The sequence below is a fragment of the Vombatus ursinus genome, unplaced genomic scaffold (genome assembly GCF_900497805.2).
Source record: "Vombatus ursinus unplaced genomic scaffold, bare-nosed wombat genome assembly UNPS02011369.1, whole genome shotgun sequence".
Taxonomy (NCBI): domain Eukaryota; kingdom Metazoa; phylum Chordata; class Mammalia; order Diprotodontia; family Vombatidae; genus Vombatus; species Vombatus ursinus.
The window spans coordinates 2,799,409-2,806,772 of NW_020951147.1; positions in this window are offsets into that span (position 1 = coordinate 2,799,409).

Genomic DNA, 7,364 nt, shown 5'->3' on the forward strand with positions numbered 1-7,364 from the left:
AGTAGCAACAATGATAATAATGTCACCTAAAAGTGCTATCTAGTAATAAGTGCTAGCAGCAGCAGTCTTGTTGGGTTCCAGGAGCCACAGATTATAAAGCACGAGGTTCAGCCAGAAGGCAGCCAGGGTGGTGGGGGTATGGAATTCATGCTGTATGAAGACTGGCCAAAGGAACAAGAGATGTTTCGCTTGAAAAAAGACTAAAGGTGGGAGAGGGGAAGAGATGGAGGAAGGTCACCGTTCTTGAGCATTTGAAGTGCTAGCTTTAGAAGTGTTCTCTTTGACGCCAGAAGGCAGAAGTCAGAGCAATGGGTGGGAAGGGGTGGGAGGGGTTGGAGGAGGGGAGAATTGCAAAGAGGACAATTGAGACTGGAGGTCAGAAAAATGCCCTGCCCTGGAGAGTGGTCCCAGAGGGCAGGAGAGAGATGGGGAACTCCACCACCTGGGGATCTTCAGGCAGAGACCCAGTGAGTTGTAGTCAGGCGTGGTCTAGTGGGGATTCTTTGGCAGAAGGGTTGGTCTGGATGTTTCTGAGGTCCTGTCCAGTTCTGAGATTCTCCGTCGTCCTGACTCAGTAGCCTGTTTGGTGCCCTGCTCTTTCTGCAGGACCTCAGAGTCAGGATCAGCATTGCTGCCCTTTTATGGGACCTCAGCCTCAAAAGCCTCTTTTCTTGTGAAGAATGACCTCTCTTTCTTTATACAGCATCCCAACAACAACAAGCAGGATCTTAAATTCAATCCGTTAAACACTCAGAGTCAGCTCTTGATTCTCCCAGTTATGGAACCGTCCCATAAAAACCTAAAGAGAATTCCTCTGAAGATCGTTTCTATTTGTCTTTGGTCTATGTTCTGAACTTTTCTGTTCTACAGAAGTGAATTTATTATTCTAATTACGTTGATCAGGTTAATATTAAAATGAAGCTTGTGCTACGTCTTTCTGTGAGAGAACAAAGTATCCCAGGCCTATCTATCTGGAGCAGCAGAAAGTACATTGAACACCAAAGCAAGAGACATCTATATTTTACAACAAGATTATGGAGGAATGAGACAATCGAAATCAATTGCTATTTTTTATTTTATCACATAAAGTAAAATATTTATGAAAGCTAAATGTTGGATTCTAACATCACATTAGTAAGGGCAGAAGAGACAGGAAGAGTTTACTACATGATAAGTTTGTAGATTACTGCAAACTGCCATACTTTGAACTCCATTCTGCCAAAGCCCTCTGTAAAGTTTGACCTTAAAGCACACAATCACAGACAAAAAAACCCAAACACATTCTCTCAGGATCGATTTGTTTCTTCTGATGACATTGCAGACGGCAGATTATCAAGGGCCCCAGCTTCTGCAAGAGTCCAAAGAAAGCATTGTTTCAGTGACACTAAAGGTTGCAGAGGTCAGAGTGGGTTAGTCTGGGGAGCCTGGCCGCCTTTATGAATTCCTTTGTCCTAGGAAAGTCACGGCAAATCATTCACTGTCTTCTCTAAGGAATGGACTTAAATGCAAATAACACAGGGTCTGAAATCTTAGCATTTCTTAACTCTTCTGCATGATTGACCTTCCAAGTCACTAATTTCAGACCACACTGAACACATCTATTTCCAAATTGCTCTAAAGATAGAAAAGTATGATTTCTACAGAATGTTCTCTAATATTTCACTATTCAGCCCAGCGGACAGATCCTTGCTGCAAAGTCTCTGGACACTGTGGACAAAAAATCACAGGGGGTGAAAAACCAGTGGTGGGCTACAATCCATATTAATGGGGAGGATTCTGGCATAGATGAGACCATCTATCCTTTGACTACCGCACCGTCCCCTCCATTCAGAACCTCCACCTGCTACTGGCTGCTTTTTCTATGCTAGGGAGGAGTCACCAGCCCTTTTCCTCTTACAGCTTTTTCCAAAGGTCTTGCCATGATTTGAATCAGGTAAAAGGAACTTCAACACCCAGATTTCCAGGTTTCTGGTGAACATCCATTTTCTCCCAATTCCTTTGCCTTCCGCTTTACCAAGATATTTATGATGAACAAAACAGGAGGGGAGTTGCAGTATTTCAGTGTTTGTCTCTGCCTATTCTCAGAAGCAGTTGCCTATCTACAAACAAACATTTAAACTAGGGGAGCTTAAGGAGGCTTTTTAATCCAAGAATTAGCCTTTAAAAGTAATGAGTGAGCACAAGTATAATTTCTTGATTTTCACGGTCCAATAAATAGCATTTTGATGTGCTCACAGCCCATAAAGGAGATAAATACCCACGCAGAGACCACAAATTTTCTTGTAATTAATGGATGTGTAATTTCTAGTTATATGCATGTACATGTGCATAATATGTATTTGCATGCACATACAAAGTTTGAAGTATGATGACAAGCAATGAATACAAGTTCATGTGGGATTTGAGGCAGCTGGTTGTACAGTGGCTTCCCACAATTCATCAGAATTAATGAGGTTTTATTTCGTAATTCAATTTTCTCCTTCAATCGGATACTGTACATAAGTCATCACTTGGACAAACTTTCAGGAAGTCTAAGTCAAATATGTGATAAAATAATATGGGATGCTGGTACTCTAGGGCTTTAATAAGAGTGAGTGCCTGCAGAGGACTCAGCTAAAAGTAACCAAAAGGAAAGTCTGAGCTCAACTTCAGGAGATATAAAAAAAAAATGCTCAGCAGACCTTTCATCCTTTTCCTATTCAACATTACTATGCAAGCCCTCAGAAGCTGTCTCCTGAGAAAGGAGAGCTTCCCATGGGAAGAAAGGCAGGTCTGGAATCTCAGACTCTCCTTGAATCTCTGATATTGAATGACTGGTCAATATTTATTGATTGATTTTTAAAAGAGGATGCAGCAGTCTTGTGGGTCTAACTGCTATTGAGGTTTTTAAAAAATTGTCAAATTTCAACATCTGTGTACAACCTGGTGTGAGAAAGCTATAACATTCGTTGCTTTCTCAACAACTCTCCAGAGTAAGCCAGGATTCTGAGGGTTGAGGAATGTAAAACAGAATAGAAAATGCTTTTACATACCTTTGAGCTGCAAGTAGGTCAGAAACTCAAGTACTGTACGCACAACGTTGTCATCAGCCGTGGTTCTTGCAAAGTTTCCTAGAAAGCATAAGTAGTGAATGTATACAACACAGCATGTTTCAGGGCAAGCAGACTTCAGAGGACTGTAGATTTCAAGCTGGAAGGGGCTTCAGAGATCATTTTGTCCCACTTCCAGATAAGGAAACTGAGGCCCAGAGAGACTCAGTGACTTGCCCAAAGCCATAGCAGTATGAATTGGCATAGCTGGTATCTGAACCCAGGGCTTCTGATTTCCATCCCAGCACACATATCCCTACATCTTTGCCTCTCCTATTTTTCTGCTTGGCCCCAGAAGACAGAACTAGAGGAAATGGGTTGAAATAAGAAAGATGCATATTTCAGCTCGATAGAAGGAATAACTTCCTAACAGTGAGAGCTGCCCAAAATGGGATGACTGTGTTAGCAGATGGTAGGTTCTCCCTGCCCCCCCCCAAGTCTTCAGGTAGAGACTGGCTGACTGGTCCCTTGTCAGGGATGGTCACAGAGCAGATTCTTGTCCAGGTACAGAGTGAACCAGATGCCCTCTGAGGCCCCTCCCAACCCTGAGGCCAGCTGGTTCTCTGCTTCTCCCACCACATTATTCATCAATATTCTCATGGGTCAGTGAAACATTCATTCTCTTTTACAGAAAACAAAATTAATACTAAGGTTTTAATGTTTGGTATTTTATTTTCTGACAGTATACTACTCTCCTTGTGGTCTGTAAGAATTCTGGAGCTTCCTAAAAGTATGTAACTTAATTCACTTTGGAAAATGTAGTTCACCTAGCCCAATTCTCCCCCTAGATATGAAAACAGCTCATTAGCCTAGGAACATGTAAAGAGATCCTAAGGACTATCCTAGAACACAGGGAAGTGGAGAAAGAGACCTGGGCTTGTTTGTTGGGAGTGAAGGAAGGGGAGAGAATGTGTTGAATTATTCCTAATCACAACATAGAGATTATATGGTTCTCAAAGAGGCTGTGTCAAAGCATGACCAGTATGTAGGAAGAGTAAGTTGACCAAGGTAGCTATACAGCAATGCTCCCAAAAGTCCAACTGGATGTTTAGGCAGAGAATCAACACACTCCATGAAGGATGTAGTGCATCTCTTCACACGGTAGCCTGTTTGTTTATGGTGCCGGCTATCTCAGGTGTCAGGAACTTTCTCTACCAGTTGAGACTGGTCGTGGCCAGAAGGGGGAGTTCATGGGATGTGATAGAGATGAGTGCTGGACAGTTCTCTCTTTGATTCCTAGGTGCCCAAGTTGTAGAGCTGTAAAAGTCCTTCTGGACAAGCGGAAGATTAAAACGAGACAATTGTTTTTTTAGCTCTCATTTCATCCCGTCAAGAAGGAGTTGCCACTGAATGCCTAAGGCACTGAGCTTGTCTTTAGGGGAGATGGAAAAGATGCAAAAGATATAGTCTCCGCTCCTAAGGAGCATATGATCTTGTGGGGAAAAATCAATTATGTGACAAAGAACTACTGGAAAAATCATGACAAGTACCAGAAGAGTCGAGAAGCGCTAAGGCCAAAAGGAAGGGATCCCTTTCAGCTGAGTATTTATGAGGATTTCAGAGAGGGAAAGAGCAAAGGCATGGAAAAAGCAAGTTCAAGCGAAGTATGAAGAATGTCAGGGAGCCCAGTTTTGTTGGAGCTAGAATTCCTGTGAGGAAATAGTAGGAGAGGAGCTGGGAGCCTAGATGAGGTTAGATCGTGAAGGACTTTGAATAGCAGGCTTATGTAATTGAATGTGATTCTTTAGACAGTAGAAAACCACAGGGAAGCAACATGACCAGGACAGGGCCTTATAAAGATTAACCTGGCCATGATTGGAAGGATAAGTTGGCTAGCAGTAAGGAGACCTAGTGAGAAAGCTCTTGTGATAGCCTCAGTAAGAGGTGATATGAACATGAACTGGGGAGGTAGGGGAGAAATGGCCAGGAGGGAATGGGAGGGGCACTAGGAAGGAAGGGAGGATTCCGGGGACTCAGCAGACATGCAGATGGGCTAAGGAGAGAGAAGAGTCTGATTGGTCTGGGGGATTCCTTTAGTCATGGAGGCCACAAGGACAATACTGGCCACCTCTCTGGCTCTGGGGCATTTCAAAGCTAGCTCAGTGGCCTGTCTGGGAATGTTTCCACCATGCCTGTCACTGTAAAACCAGGTCTGGGCTAACTCCTATCCTCTGCTTTAAAGGTGGCACACGGAGAACTCCCTTCAACAAGACTTAGTTTTTGCCATGGAGGTCAGGATCAGCAGAGATTGTCTGAAGATTTTTTTTTAACCTTTTCCTGAAATAATTTCTTTTAAATTTGGACTTCAAAATGACCCCTTGATCCTGGTACCGACTATCTTAATAGGTCCATTCCTAGGTTTCCTCTTCTATAAAAGGGAGAAAAAAAATGACATTTGGTAGTAGATGTGAAAGGTTCCCGTTGATGTGTGTGTAAATGGAGTAGCAGAGAGAGACCTCCTAGAAGCCAAAGCACCAGACTCCTCCCTGCTCTGGGTTCTGCCCCTTCCAGGAGCACTGAAAATGAGTTACAGGCAGAAATGAATTAAGGAAAATGTCTGCGGCACATAGGAAAGTGGCACGGCAGTGCCCATGTCCTTACCTGGCTTCATGCCATCTTCAGCCTGGAGCTCCCGTTTGCCAGCGAGGCCATGCTTGTCATTAAATGATCTGTGGTTATCAACCGCATCTATTGAGTCAAGCAAAGAGGGAGAGAGTTTGGGGCCTCTTCCTCGAGCAGGGCCAGTGGGGTTGTATTGAATTCCTGGGCCAGGGAAAGGGTTCAAGAGCTGCTGTCAGCATTCCAAAGAAACAAGGATCAAAAACATCAAGCTAAGAACCATTGACTGAGACTCCAAGTGGTGGAGACACCTTCCCAGTCCACCCTGCCTTCCCAGCCTTCCCTGCCTTCCCAGCCTTCCCTGCCTTCCCAGCCTTCCCTGCCTTCCCAGCCTTCCCAGCCTTCCCAGCCTTCCCAGCCTTCCCTGTCTTCCCAGCCTTCCCTGCCTTCCCAGTCCACCCTGCCTTCCCAGCCTTCCCAGCCTTCCCTGCCTTCCCAGCCTTCCCAGCCTTCCCTGCCTTCCCAGCCTTCCCAGCCTTCCCAGCCTTCCCAGCCTTCCCAGCCTTCCCTGCCTTCCCAGCTTTCTCTGCCCAACAAGAGGGCTAAAGGCAACCCACAGTCTGAACAGTCTGGTCACTGAGGGGGGGCCAGCAGCAAGTTTTCATCTGGCCCCATTGGTGATCTCTGCATACAGACCATAGGCAGAAAGCATCTTTATTTAGGATTTGAGATGGCTCAAAGCTAGCTACTCTTAACAGGCTGCCCTCAGGGGACCTCCAGTTGCTCCAAAGTAGAATCATGCTGAGATCCTGGTTCTGACTTAAGAAATTTCCTGAATGTATTTTTCGCACCGTTGAAACACCACCACTTTTTTTTTATTAGATGAGGTTATTGCTGGGAAGGATGGATTGTTTTTGCTGCTTTTCTTACTGTTTGAGTATTCCTGGGAATCCTTCCCCCTCCCCTTGTAGTGGCAAAGCACAAGAGCAGTCCCCCTGGAGCTATAGAGGAGAGAAAAATGTCCTGTAGGACAGAAGAGCGACTTCTCTCACATCTCTGTAAGCGAGTTCCCTTGAGGACATCCTTTCGGGCTTTATTTCCCTGGCCTCTGGTACACATTCATTTATTTATTCAACAAGCATGCTTGTTACAGCTCTCTGGCTATGGGGAAATAACATATGCAGAGAGAAGCAAACACAGAATGCATACAACATGCCTACAAAGTGGTCTGATGAGTAAGAAGGAGCAACGGGGAGGGGCATCAAGAAAAGCCCCCTGTAGGAGGTGCCCCCCCCCCCCCAGCTAAGCCTTGTTACAGGACTCAGAGGTGAGGAGGAAGGGCATTCCAAGAAGGGGTTGGGGAAGGAAAGCCAGAGCCAAGTGAGGCTGAAATCTGAGCACACTCTAATAGATCTGCATATGCATTTCCTTCTCTCTGATGGTCTGAACACTCTTTGTGCCTTTGTAGACTGTTAGCTCCCTGAGGCTTGAGCTTGGCTGTTAACGTAACAAGGCAGTGATACCTATGAGGGGATGCTGACGTTGATGAAGGTCTTTGCCGGCTGAGTTCCTGGAAGGTGGGGAGTCATGGAAGCTACAAGGAGCATAGTGGTTACCTCTTAATAACTGGAGCATTTAACAGCTAGCTCACTGGCTGTCTGGGAATGTTTTCAATGCCATGAGAAATCCACCACGCCTGCCACTTAAAAAAAAAAA